Consider the following 14,917-nt stretch of genomic DNA (forward strand, 5'->3'; position numbering starts at 1 on the left):
GGGTTTGAGGACACCTGAGGTTTCATTGTAGCTTTTAAACTATGTAAGAAGTAAGAAGAAATGATTTGAAGACAATTGCACAATTCTAGGTTTTCTGACATGTGATTTTGCTTAATTCATTCTTTTGATTTATTATTCTATATTCATTTGTACATTTATTCTTTGATCTGTGATCTACTGCGCAGCCAAAAATCAGAAAGGTATCATCACCTGCACTCTCCACAGTCAAGGTGTGTATTTCACCCAGACGGAACAGAGAGCTTACGCTGAGTTTAGTGCGCTCCTTCCAGGATGGCTGTCTGTAACCTAGCAACAATGGTTACAAGCAGCCATGCTGAAAGAAACAGAACCCCACAAAATTTAACGCAGGAAGAAGTAAACACGACTTAAAATTTCTGACTTTTACGACAGTGCTGTAAATGAAGATATATTATGTATAATATATTAATATATATTATACATGTATAACACGTGTATCTCATGTCTAATAAAGCAGCTCGCTACACAAAACTTGTGCACACGATTCCACTGAAACTGATATGAACTGATTATTTGGCCAAGATGACTCCAGCAGAAGATCATTTCATCACAGGTCCGGACACCACAAATGACCCAAAACTCTTAGATTATTGTGATTTTACACATTTAACACACTTCAAAGTCATTTGCTTTTATCCCTGAAAACAAACTTTATTCGCTGACCCTGTTATCATGCAAAATGATCTGTCATTAACCTAAGTGGCTGGATAAAAAGGTTTTGTTTTAAAGAGAAAGAAGGATTAACTGGCTGATAATGTGGGCTTTGGGAGCCAGACTCGGGGAGGACTAGGTGAATTAAAACGGGAGGAGCCGATAAATCACAAGCAACCTGACGTTGCTGGACTCACCGAGTTGCTGTCGCTGTATCTCCAGTGGTTGTTCTCTTCCAGCAACTGTGGGGGGAAAAGACAACATTTACTTAGAATCCGTCAGCAGACTCGAAATGTATCAACATTATCTTCAGTCCACCCAACAATTGATGCAGAAATTGAAATTTCACAATGGAAGGCGGGGAGAAAAGGCTGCCATCGAATTGGACTGTTTATTTGTTGTTGTTTATTTTAAAAGAAGACCATCTTGATCTGTAGTCAAGTGTTGTAGACATTATGTCACTTGTGGTAGAAGTACACTCACTTTGTTAACAGTGTGTTTCAGGAACACTGTAGATAAAATATACCTGAAAATGGCCGTTTATGGCTTTTTTAACAAGGAAGTGCTCAAACTGACAACAAAATGACACTTAATGCAGACTTAGCTAAGATTTAAAACACTGGCCCGTCCTTCCGTGTCAGGGTGCGTGGACGGGTCAGCAACAGTAAGAAGAAAGATGCCACAGCAGTGCACTGCAGTGTCGCTCCTCATGCAGCTCATGCACCAGTGCGCACACGCTCCCTAGCAGCCAGCACTTGCAAAATCCCCTGAAGAGAGAGTGTAGGCTGTCGCGCTGGTGATTACAGGTGATTTTCCAGGTTTTTGTAGAAAATCGGGCCTTACATTTCCTGGAGTCCCAAAAAGTGCCCAAAAATAGACAAATATTTCTATCAATATGGTCCAAAAAAGATGTATTTGGGGGTTGTTCAGGGGGTTCTGCTGGCCTTGTCCCTGATCTCATGTTCACCTACTAAAAAAAAGAAATGCACTCCTAGGTCTGTCCCAACATGCACCTGTTCTGTGCAACATGTTCTGTACTTTTTTACTGCTGCCTAAAAATAAGTGGCCGTGAAAATAAAGCTTATTTGTCTTGCGTAGGAAGTTGGGCGACCTCACTCGCTTGTAGCTAGCTCTTATGATCATAACTTGAATTGCAACCATCCCTCGCTGCCTCCCAACTCCCCCTCGCGTCAGATCCAATGCAGCCACCTTTTATTTAACCTAACCCATTTAACGGCTGCGTGGTACACAGGGAGAAGCTTCAGAGCAAGGAGACTATTAGGTTGACAGACAGGTAAACAACAACAAACAAACAAACAAAAACCCTACAAACCAGTCCACTTGGAGCCAGACAGTGAGAGTGCACATCCGCGCTGCCAGCCTGATACCGCTATCTTAATGAGAAAGGGGTGTTTACTGTTTGCACGAGTCGTATTTCATCATTGACTGTTTGACTCATCTTCCTAATCAACCAGTTATCTCCCACACACAGGTAAGCAGATCATTGCCATCTGCCGCCCCGGCACACCAACATCTACACAAACAGCCACACAAGTGGAGCGTCGCGTGTTTGAGCAAGTGTGACGCGCGCGAGCGCGTGCGCGCCAGGTCTTACCGGCCTGCCAACAGATCCTCTCCGAAAAGCTGTTATCCCTGACTCACTTTAACAAGCACACATGTTCAAACAGCTGGAGCAGGTCCAGGAGCCGATAAAGTCACCTTCTGGATCATTTCCTCCTCGTGATTCGGACTCTGCCGTCCAGCAGAGTCCACGGTGGACTTCTGAAGAGCCGCCACAGCAAAGTTAACCTTGTTGTCAGTGGAGATCTACAAATATCCAAAGGAGTCACAGGACACATGGACCAATTTTGGACAAATCATCTCAGAGGTCTCCACCTTCCCCGATCCTCAAAAGTCTAAAAACCTGGAAACCTTAAAAGGGGCAAACCCATTTGAAAACACCTTGCTGAGTGGCAGAATGCTGTAAAACCTGAAGGGTTCTGCTGTCACCGCCAGTCCTTACAACCTTTATTATTCCTCCAACGCTGCATTCCTGAAAGTAAATCAGTTCCTCGTTATTGAGGGACAAAGACAACAAGAAGGGACTCCTGGCAAAATCTGCAGTGATTCTGATGAGGCCTCATCTGTTGGGGTGAGCTATTAAACAAGGCTAGCATGCAGGAATCTGCTCATTTTACCTTTTAGCCATTTGTGTTTTCACCAGAGTTGACAGCTAATGAATAAATCTAAAGGCTTCAGTGTTTTTCTGTATCTATTTAATGTATTTTCTTAATAAATGAATTCTTTTGATTTTGCTGAAATGTGCAAATAAGCACGCTTCTTTAACTGCTGCTGGTAATAAATATTGCAGGTGTATCCCAGTTAAGAGAACATTCCTTTTGGTTCGTAAGTATTTTAGGTTGAAGTAGAAAGAACTCGTTCCTTAAGGAGCTGAATGGAAAGTAAATTGACCCCCAACCTCTTTTAGATGAGTCCATTTGCAGACATGGAGCAGTGCCAGCATCACTCTCTGAGCTATGAAATGAATTTCATCAATCTCTCATCTCTCCCACTCTCTCATTTTTATCTCATTCTCCCCCATTCAATTCCAATCTAACTCATATCTGCTTTTATTGGTCTGGACATAAACTTGCGGGACTCTATGTTGTGACTGAACCAGTTCAACTGCATTAAAGATGCTGGGAGACGGGCTGGTGGGTTTAAAAGAATGTCCAAAAACAGATGAACAATAATGTGGCCCTCATGGGTGCCGCTAAAATAGCTTAAAGCATTTGCAGATAATATTAATCAAACCAGATTAATTGTCTCTAAAACTGTATAGAAACAGGACCATATTAATGAACAGTTCAGATCAATAGATATCGCCCAAAACGACTGCAGCCTGTTCCTGTGGGGTGCAGGGATGGCGATAGGTTTAGCTTTGGAACTAGCATCTTAAAAATCAGCTGCAATGGATAAATAACCTACATATCCATTAGCAATGTTGTGTAGCAGGGTTGGCTATCAGTTGCCTAATGTATTCCAGCTCTTTTCATGCTGAATGCAAGGGGGAGAATTTATGCTGTGGAGTTGAATTTAATAAACCTGGTCTGAGATGCGCACTCTCTGAGCAATCGCATCTCATCTACGTGGATAAAGATGGGCGACGTATCCGTATCAGGAAGCTCAGTCAGACCTGGTCCATCTTTACAGATGACTGCCCAATTAGAGGAGCTCAAACATCAGTCAGGACAATTTTGCAGAGTAAAATATCAAATTTAACAAGGCATTAAGTATGCTTGGGGGGACTCGGTGCCTCGAATATGTTATAGTTTCAGTTTAAATTTCAGTTTGCATACGTTTGATTAACAACTGCAGCTCATATCAATACGACATGACCACTCACATAAGAATGAGGCTGCAGCCATCAGGAATTAAAAGCATCCCAGAACCATTTAACAAATGCAACATTTTAATCAAAATGACTGTGATACATAATAGCTCCACTAGCCAACATGATAGTGCTGTATTATGCCACATAACATAGTGTACGCCCTAACAAAGGCCATACATTAGCCCCGCCCCGCCCCCAGCAGACAAACATAAAACTGGCCTTGATGGGACTGATTTCCACAATCAACAACATTTATCAAACTTTAGGCCCCTTAATTCCGTCATTTATCACGCTGGTCATGCAGCATGATTATAATTAAAAACTCTCATCAGTCAGACTGCCTCTGAATTAGTATTATAATTGAACAAGTAGCAGCACTACATAGACGGATGACTACTTTCTTCCCGACATGTCGGTATTAGCATTTTGAGTGGAAAAAGTCAAGCTCATTGCAAGTTAATAGGCATCAGATGTAAAGGTTATTTAGATGCATATTCCACTTTCTGCCACCTGCCTTTGACAAAAACCCCCGGCACAGTCGCATCCGGGCAGCACAATGAGCAGAACAGCCGCTGTGGTGAATCTATAAAAATTAAAAGCGCATCCAGATTGAAGGGCCGTCCTGTTGGGAGCCTCAGGACAGAGCGCCTGTCGCAGGCTTTTTGTTGTTGTTGTTTTGTTTTTTTGATCTGCTTACCTTCTGTTTACTTTATCGCATTTCACGATTGATATGAGAGCTTCGTTGAGATTCTCCCTGCTGGGAGCCACTCTCACAGAACAGATGTCCGTTTCCAACACTGCAGCATGTGCTGGATATGGACTTACTGATGTGAAAGGTGTTGGGAATGTAATAAGCCCAATAATGGTGGGGAAATGTCTCAGTCTTCAGGTGCAGGAGCACGCTTGTCCGCTACAGGATTACACCACATTTAAGCTACGCATTTAATTACCGCATGGCATGTGAAACACCTGCATTCTTCATGGAAATGAACGAGACGGGCGACTCGTAACGCTGCAGCGCTCTGCTGGCAAATGCTCCGTCCTGCCATTTGTGGACCAAACTTGAATCACAGATTTTATACAAAGATGGAGAACGCTGAGCTCTCCGAAAGGGCCGCGTCTCAGAATGACGGCCGCAAATGATGGAATAAGCAACACATGAAATGCCATGAGAGGCAGCAGATGTAGATTTTTTGGGGGGGGGGATCGAGATGGAAAAATCCAGCTTCCGTCTCTAAATTGTTTGACTCAGTGAATCAGTAACAGCAAATAAGCTTGATTTAAGTCTCTTTCTTTTCCGAAACCACTCCATTCTTTTTCCTTCCCTGCATTAGATTTAGATTATCACACCGTTTAAAGTACAACCCTGACATTTTTGGATTTGTTGACTTTTCAAATTGCCTCGATAAAAGAGTCTCCTCTGAAATATGAAGCACTTGGAACCACACCTGTTGCCAAATAAACAACTGAAATAAAAAATGTGTTGAGAGGTAGGAAAACAAGCTCACAAACAGGAACTGGATAAACTGACAATAAAATAGCATTTGAGGTGTTTTACCTAAACCCACAGCAAGGAACAGACTCGTATGTGGGGATCCTGCCAGGTTGATCTTGAGGAGAATCCCTTACAAATGATAAACCAGGGTGGGAAATTGAGGAATCCAACACATTTTTACAAAAGAGAAGAGAAAAGCTGCTCTGTTGTAAAATGAACTGCAACTACAGTTTAAAAAATCAAAGTGAACCTTAAGATCAGGAAAGGCACCAGTCTGAGCCCCGACTCAGACTGGTGGTCCTATGAACTTGTAGAAGCTCGGCAAAACACCCAATTGGCACGTCAGGGTGATATTTGTGCAACTTCAGTTTAAGAATTAGTTTAATTAGACTTTATGCTAAATAAGCTCATTGAAACCAAAGCGACGCGACTTTCACGTTCACAAAAGTCATCACATATTCACACAAGTAGAAATTCCAACTAAAAGAGAAGCTGCCAGGTGGTTCCACGACACATAGACCAAAATTAGAATGGGGAGACAACATTTGAGGTGTTGTGTTGGCTTTTTTATTTATTTTTTCCGTTTCCCCCCCAAGCGCTCAGCACACGTTACACAGTTTTAATAATTGAAGCCTCATCAGACATGACCTTTCTAAGACACGAGAGAGCCGCGAATTTTCACTTGCAAAAATAGAATGATCCAGCTGAATATCGGTGCCGAAGAACTAATTAAGGTCATGTGTTCACAATACAGAATGGACCATGGTGGTGTGGGGAATCTTGACCTTTCACCTTGAGGAACCGATTCATCCTTGAGACAGGGGTGTAATAAAACCTTCTCAAGATACTGAATTTGCAATATCTGATATTATGCTATGTTGACCTTGCCCTTTGACCTTTGCCCCTGTGCAAAAGCAGTATTTCCTCTTCACAGACGATAAAAACTGCAAGAAAGATCAGTTGAAATATCATTAAAACAGAAGGCAACGGGGAAAAGTGCTGCAACTGTAACCCCCTGAGAGTGACAGGCAGACAGTTTTGAGCAGCGAGAGATGATTAAAAATTCCTTTTGCATGAATACAAAGCAAGAAGCAACTCGGGAGAGGTGGAGGAGGATGCTGTGACAGTGGAACCTTCATCTTTGGTCACTTTGGAAGTAAGTACACCAGTGCACCAGCGCTGAATGATGCATTCATTGTTCCATTATCCTCCTCCTTTTGTGTGCTCTATCCATCCCCTCTTAAATCCCATTCCTACACCATAACAGAAATAAAATAAAAGGTTAGCATCTCTGTCCTTTCACCTGGCTCCTTTTCCACCCCGTGATTGTATGTTTTGGTGTTTCTGACTGTAAAGGGAGAGATAACGTCTCCACTCAAAGCCAAAGAAATATGGGAAGTCAGAGGAAAACACAAACACTGTTGAGACCAGCAGCAGATGAATGTCCTGAAAATAGATAAGGACAGTGGAAAAATGAGAGCAAAGCAGGAGAGAGCAGCTTGGAGGAAGCAGAAAGTGTAAAATTAGATGAGGGGGAAAAAAGGAAATGGAAAAAATACAAAATACGGCAGGAGTGCATGTGTCTATGGCTGTGTGTGTGTGTGTGTGTGTGCGTCTGCAACAACAATATTAGCTGCACAAGCTCCATCAATCTCTCTCACACACTGCATTATTTCTACAAGTCCAGTTATCTTTACAATAATAATCGGGATGACTTACGGTTTGATGTTGCCACAATGTGATGCTTGTTTAGTAACGTGATGCCTTTGTGTCGGTGGACGCGCTGTAAGGTCAGAAACAATAATCAGGGAAGGGTCGCCGTTTCCTGTCGACTTGTTTGTGCCATGAAAGCAAGTTGATCTCCCACAGGGGGGTTGGAAGGATTATAACGGGCATACTGACACAAGACCTATCATTCATACAGTTTTAAGCCATTCGTGATATAATGGGACCCTTAAGGGTTGTCAACATAAATGTGGCCGCGCATTTATCTCGCCTCGGTGTGTGATTTGGTTTCAAATAAAAACCAAACAAAGACCAAATTTTACCTCCGTTGGCTTCGGTGAATCCAGTGAGGAGAGCTCGCTGTGCTCCCAAACAGTGGTGAGTAAAAACATTCATTTAAAAAGAACTTTAAAAAGAAATTGCACCAGTAGCAGGATTATTGAATGTAATCCTGTGGGTTTGGTTTTTCGTAACAGATCTCGGAAAGCATTTGCCTAAATGTGTTTTTTATGGCGTGAAATAACCTTTGCTAACGAGCTTTTGTGCTTCTTTGTATAATGTGGCACACAGAAAAGCCAACTGGCTCCAGTCAGACAAATGGACAAAACAAGAATAAACCCCAGCATTGTCTTTCCTAGAACTCTTTGATAGTGGCCAAAGGATCTTACAATTATACTGAAATTGTGCGTCTTATCTTCATAATACATTTTACTAATACATAACAGCAATATTCTGAAGCCAGATTTATGCGCAGGACTAAAAAGTAACAAAAACTGAAAAAATACTTACTAAGACATAAATATGTATTAGATATTATGCCTCAACACAATTTGTAGAATACCTAGATCATTTTTAAAGCATTGGAAGTCGTGTATTGACCTCACAGACCTTCATGTAGCAGCAAACTACAGTGCAAGGCTAAAGATTATCTGTCCACTTCCATATTCCGCCCATCCCTGCTGCATCAGTTTTTTTTCTTATTTAATTATAGTTGTTTTAGACTGTTCAGATATGGATTCACATGCGTTGTCTGTTGCTCTGTGTTTTTAGATTTTAAGAAAAGAATAGAAATCCTTCTTCTGAATGAGAAAAGTTTTTTTCTTTTGATGCTAAATGTAATACTATGACTTCCTGAGTATAATACATCAACAGCAGCCGGGGTACACTGATAACGGCCCTGCAAAGCTTTCACAACACAACCATCTGTCTGTGTGTGTGTGTGTGTGCGTGTGTGTGTGTGTGTTTGTGTGTGTGCCTGTCTTAAAGCAGGGAGTATATATACAATATATAGTTTTTCCCACACAGGGCAGCCTCTCATCTCCTGATCTCCTTGCACTAAATCAAGTTGAAGAGCACTGGATCACCTCAGGGCAAGTCAGGGTTAACCGAGTCCCTTCAAAACACACACACACACATACACACACACACACACACATACACACACACACACACACACACAGATCTTGCATAATCACATGGTAAGGGTAGTAATCATACTACCTGCATTACATAATGCAGATTTTAAAAAGCTTGGCTCACTAGGTTCATGATGGCTGTTAACTGTTTGTCAGACTTAAGGATTGAACAACTGGACACGAGTGCTGTTTGTCAAGGACAAAGGTAGATAAACAAAGACGTTTTTGTGGAAGGTTGGTCAAACTGTCAGTGTCATTGAATCCAATCTTTGCCTTAAAGCTAAATATTGTCACATTCATGGCAGATGTGTACGTAGGCAGTAACCTTTTAATCATATGTAGCTCCGCTCATACTGAAACCAGTGGAAGAAGCTCAGAACTACAACAATGGGAGCTTAATGAACTAGTTTAACTGTTTAAAGTTTTCAACTCTCCTTTCTTACTTGGAAAGAGCAAATACCAAGAAACTAGCTTGCGTGGTTTTTATGACAGAATGAATCCAGCATTGAACTGCAGACTACAAGAGTCTTCGTCTATGTGACATAAAATCTAATGGTCAATACCCTGTCACCATTTGATAAAACCTGCAACATAATAATTTCTAAATTAATATAATCATCAAATATTCAGCATCAGTTGGTGAGCATATGCAACCTACACGGTACCACCCTTCCTGGCAAGTGTATTTCAACTAGTATCAGATGAGGATGCAGAGAAAATTGTTTCACATCTTAGAAAAAAGTCCAGTTTATTTAAATACATTGCTGAGAGTTTGAATGATGAAGACCAACTTCAGGGCAACATCTGAAATGTGTTTCACCTTAAGGCATATTGACTAAATTCCCACCTTTGCTGACCTCGTCAACCAAACGACCCAGAGTTCTGGTGAACAAGGTAACGCAGGTGCTCCTGTGGCTCACAATGACTGTGATTGTTCAAACTGGGACGACTAATAACAGGTTTGGTTTTGTACTTATAAAACTATGGTAGACCTTCAAGGATTGATGGGTGGGTGGGTCAATTTATTTTATGTCAATTTATTTATAATTATAAATGTTAATAAATTAATAAATAAATGGATAGATGGATGGATGGATGATGGATGGATGGATGGATGGATGGATGGATGGATGGATGGATGGATGGATGATGGATGGATGGAGTCAATAATGGAGAAAGAATTCAAGTCATCTCTATTCAAGTCCTATGAGCTGAAGAACAAGCTTCTATAGCTTTGCTGCAGCCATCTCACGTCCATGATGCAACCTACTCTGTCTCTTTACCAACAGTGTAATTAAGCGTACTTACTTGGGTTTTGGGTTTTTTTCTATAAAATATGCACATAATGTCTTTTTCCACAACCTTAAAAGAACCTGGAGAGAAAAGAGATTATATTTGAGGACTCTGGAGGGCATGAAGTAAATCAAGGCAATCTTCTTCTCCTGATAATGGAGAGGTGTTTGATTCAAGCCCTCTGGTTGAAGCCTAGTGTGTCACAACGCAATGAAAGATGTGTTTGTGGACACGAGTGACTACAGACAGCTTATGATTGCAGCTTGCAGCTATTTTGTAAAACACAATGGTGCAGGAGCAGTAATTATTTTTGGTCTTGAATGGCTAATAAACTTTTAATTGCTTGCCTGTTTCCCAGGGTTGGAGCTGAATCGCTCTTAACATAATGCCAGAAAAGCATTAATCATGTAGGCCAAGGGCATTTTACAGTAAAAGGGAACAAAAATCTTCCACTGCAATTAGAAAAATAAAAAATAGAGCATAATATTTTAAATAAATGAATCTCTAGCATGACATCATGACATTGTGCCAACCTACAGGGGCAGGTGATCTTTCTGTCTCCAGTAGTCACTGTTAAAATACTGTTAAAAAGAATAAATCATGGTTTCTCCTCACGCAAAAATATTATCTCAACATTCTTAAAGGATATTTGCCACAAAGTTAGCGAGCTGTAACTGTTTCTAGGCTAGGGATCAAAGTTTATTGGGTATTTTTTGTCTGTGATGACACTCAGGATAACTTTTGTCCTTTTCTCAGTCCACACATGCTGTTACCTTTTTCACAGAACGCCACGCAACCCACTACCATCCAAAACCTGTTGTGTTGCAGCTTTGAAAAACAATGCCTGAAAAACCGCCCCCTGCAGTTGTAAAAATCCTCCAGCTGTGTTCCAATTAGTCCCTTTTTCCATCCACACTTTCAATTTCAAGGGTGAGTGGGGGCTCCCCTCATTTACATTAATCACGTTAAACAAACTGACCATCATTATAATGCAAAAAGGAAATTGCTGGGCTGGGTTCGATAACCGTCCTCTGTTTTTTGATTGAGATGAACATTTTTCTGCACAAGAAAATTAGAAAAATATATAAAACATATGACACAATACAGACTTATCTAACAGATATATAAATGATGTTTACAATGAATTTTAATAAGAATGGAGCCAATAATCAAGCATGTTTAATAAAAGTGACTTTGGGTGGATGGTCGCACATATTTACAATACAGGACAACAAGTCAGCGTTTCAGTGTTCCAGGGTTCTGGACTGTGGAAAGAAGCTGTTCTCTCCACTGTTTGATGTTTTGGAGAATAGAGCGTGCTAGCAGTTTAGACAGCTTGTGGTGACAGATTGTATTCACGGCATAATGGATCTGCAATGTTGTTTTCTGCCCATTTCCTGACTCCTATTACGTCCTGACTGCTGCAGTCTGTTCCCATGTTTGGTCGCCGATCCGAACCAGACAGTGATGGATGAACATACTGGATCTGGTGATTTGAGGCGGTGTTAAGCTCCAGTTTGTTCTGACAACCAGAGGACCAGCAATGATGACTGCAACATATGGCTGGAAGGCTGGAAGTGGATCGCCTGGCATTCATTCAAGCGCTGAACACAGAGCGACCATTTCAGATGCTCGCGAAGCAACTCTGGACTTGGCAAAGGGATAACCGCGCTTGTTGTTTGTTTGTTTCTGTTGAAAAAGCCACCCTCTCTTCCTCATACTCGAGTTTCATTTCATGTTTTAATGCCCGAGCTGTGCTTGGAATAGTCAATAGTCTTGCAAAGACCGAAATAAAAACTGCGTTCAAAGTTATTAGCATTAAGGAACTATTTTTTCCCCCTGTCAATGTCATTATTTTTTCTTGAAAGGGGTTTTATGCAGCGCTGCTGTTGATACGTGAGGGCCGGCTTGTTATCTGCTGAGATAAATCAGTTCTGCAAAGGTTCCAATTACGGCCGCAGTTGAGGAAGAAAATTAATGAGCTATTCTTTATCAAATATATACAAATGGCAGAATGTTAACACTTAGCTCACTGCTTTACCTTTATTGACTGTCAGTGAGCACAATGCACGCGCTCATACGAACTGTCCAAACCGAACCAATATCACTGGATCCCGTCATTATCTCAACAGCTCCAGCCACTCGTACAAGGGTCAACGGGAGTAAAAGTGAGATAATAACTGACAGCGTGGCTACTAGAACTGAATCTCAGGGAGGGGACATAGCTGTAGATCTCTGAGATAAGAGGTCGAGCTCCTGTATCTCACTGAGGTTTTCTGCATGTTCCAAAATCATTGAGAGTACAGATGGCTCATACGTTTACTTACAATTTAACCAACACTGTAAAAGAGAACCCAAAACGGAACCCACGGATCAGCCGGGGTCTTTGTACGTGGGTCACATATTGCTCCAATAACATTCTCTTTCCTCTCCATGATTATTTTCTCAGCGCTCCTCCGTCTCCTGGCCCCATTTCGCCTCTCTGACATCTTACTGTGGCAGCGCGTGTGCGCCTCTGATTAAGCTCGAGTTAGATAAGCCAGACAATAGTCAGCTTACGTCTGAAGATCGAGGGAAGTGTGCTGGGAAAATAATGATGAGAGAGAGAGAGAGGAGCAGAGGACAAAGCACACAGAAGTGAGAACCATCAATTTTTAATGTGCATTTCTTGAATATGAACCCTAGGCAGAAAGGTGCCTCCTCATCTGTCACATCTGATCTTCCTGATTCAAACCCAAATAAACAGATAGACATAGATAGCGGAGAAGAAAACTTTATTGCGTTGGGAACACTAAAATCTGATGCATTTTATGCACAACACCATACAAGCGCACCATCTCTAATGTTGTGGCGCCGATAAAACATCCCATCAAGAGCTTTGAGGTGTGCAGAGTTACTCTCCGTGGATTAATTCCTTGTCTTCAGCTGCTGCTGGTAATTGATGGAGGCGGCGAATACTGTGGCTTTGTACTGCTAACTAGGGTACTGAAATAAAAGCCCTTTGAATTAGCTTTCTGTGGATTATAATTGCAATTTAAGCGTTGTATTTACCTCATATTACATTTCGGGATGAAAAATCATTGAAAATGATTTCTAAAGAACATCCAGAGGGTCTGTGGGGGGGCAGAGAACACCCACTGAGCCCTTTATATAATAACTTAACAAGCCTACATATTCCAGTGTTGCAGGTGGCCCAGTTGATGATGTGAGCTGGCATTAATGATGATGTAAGTTTTTGGAGCAAACATTATACACATTGATAAAATATACTTCAATTAGATCTGTTAAATAACACGATTCCTCATACGCTGCCTATCTGAGGTCACATGATCATACATTGTGATTTTGCCTTTTTGATTTTTCCACCCAACAGTGTGCTCATAACATTAGAGAGAATCTTATCACCATTAACCATGAGCGGTAGGTAATTAGTAGCTATCATTTAGAGATTGTGCACCCTCTTCTTTTCAGTCTCACCAGATTTAGTTCCTTAAACGCAACTGCTGTGTACATACAGCCTAACGATCATTACACCACAGGGCTACAATGTTGTGAAGTCAAGCCCTTAAAAGACACATTCTGTCCATTCAAACTATTCCCTCTGACAGATTATTTTCTACTTTTCTATATTTACAGTGGCACTCTTTGATGGCCTTGGATCCACTTACCTCGATCTCCCCGCCGACGCCCCGCGCGGTGCGGGTTTGGCACTACCTCTTACTTGTGTTCCAATTCAATTTGAATATCAAATGCTTTGTCTTATCTCTCCACTCTATTATTGTCTCAGGAAGACTGCAAGTGACTGATGTCGCCAACAAACAAGTTCAGCGCTTTGGAGTATAAATACCCATTGTGGCATCAGAACAATTCTCCGGCGGAGCTGCCTGTAATTATTGTCTCTGGGGACGGGAAGACAGTTAGGATATAACACTGGACGGTGATGATGAAAAATGTGGAGGATGACAAGTTAGAAGCAAAACATTAGTTATCAATGCGGTAGAGCGCTGTTTATTTAAAAATGACATCCACTCCTTGTAAAAATGATTTATCTTAATTAAATTAACAGTATCAAATTTTCTTGCAGGAGGACACATTTGTCCTAATGCTTTCGAATCCAGCGTGAGCTGTGACAGTGAGCTGTGACGAGGGTGTTTGTTTCCCTTGTTTGGGTTATGGTAGGTTTGGGTCAATTGTAGCATTTAGCATATACGTTTCCGAATATTAACAGTTTAGTAACACCTGGCCACGCCCATCATTGTTGTTCTACCAGGGAGCAAATAACTGGACAGGAACACACAGAGAATGAGGTTCAGTGACCAAAATAATACTGTTGTCACGTCATCATAAATCACCTCTGGAGGAAACATACAAGGAGGAAACATACAAAATATACCAACACTCAGTCTGTTATGCCCAAAATCCCATCAAGAAACAGGCTTTTCTACTGTGTCACAGCTGGTTTTACTCTAACTGTTGGATACTTCCTGCAAAATGATGGAGGGACTTTCTGGGCAGAGTTAATGAAGATAGCACTGCTATCTTCCTCCTGGTAATTCTGCTGTCATGCTGCCAGCGTCTGGGCGCTCTGCATTTGTTTCATATTGGGGGAAAAAAATAACCAAACAATGAACATTTATTCCACTATGCACCGGAGTGTTTTGCACAGAGGTGTGGATATAAGGAGACTGACGTAGGCGGATTTGTAAAAATCGACCCAAAACGGCATCTTTTTTCTGTGTAAAAGTGGTTCCATGATCTTTCTTGTAGAGGATTGTTTTGAGCAGAAATAGCTATGGCAGAGACAATAGCTGCTGCTGCATTATTTGTTTACATGAAGATATTTAATGGATAAACGAGAATAAATCTTATGTTAATTGTGTTATTGAAGACAATGTAGATACAGGC

The 14,917-nt window shown here is 41.3% G+C and overlaps 1 protein-coding gene across 4 annotated transcripts in view; it reads right to left on the reverse strand.

The window, feature by feature from the left end:
* Positions 1-14,917, reverse strand: part of rbfox1 (RNA binding fox-1 homolog 1) — a 202,197-nt gene that overhangs the window by 170,063 nt on the left and 17,217 nt on the right. For all 4 annotated transcript variants that reach the window (XM_057014183.1, XM_057014188.1, XM_057014182.1 and 1 more), the window contains exon 2: positions 888-932. The gene's annotated coding sequence lies outside the window, so the exon portion shown is untranslated. The remainder of the gene's footprint in view (positions 1-887; positions 933-14,917) is intronic.

Source organism: Takifugu flavidus, chromosome 18 (assembly GCF_003711565.1).
Source record: "Takifugu flavidus isolate HTHZ2018 chromosome 18, ASM371156v2, whole genome shotgun sequence".
Lineage (NCBI taxonomy): Eukaryota > Metazoa > Chordata > Actinopteri > Tetraodontiformes > Tetraodontidae > Takifugu > Takifugu flavidus.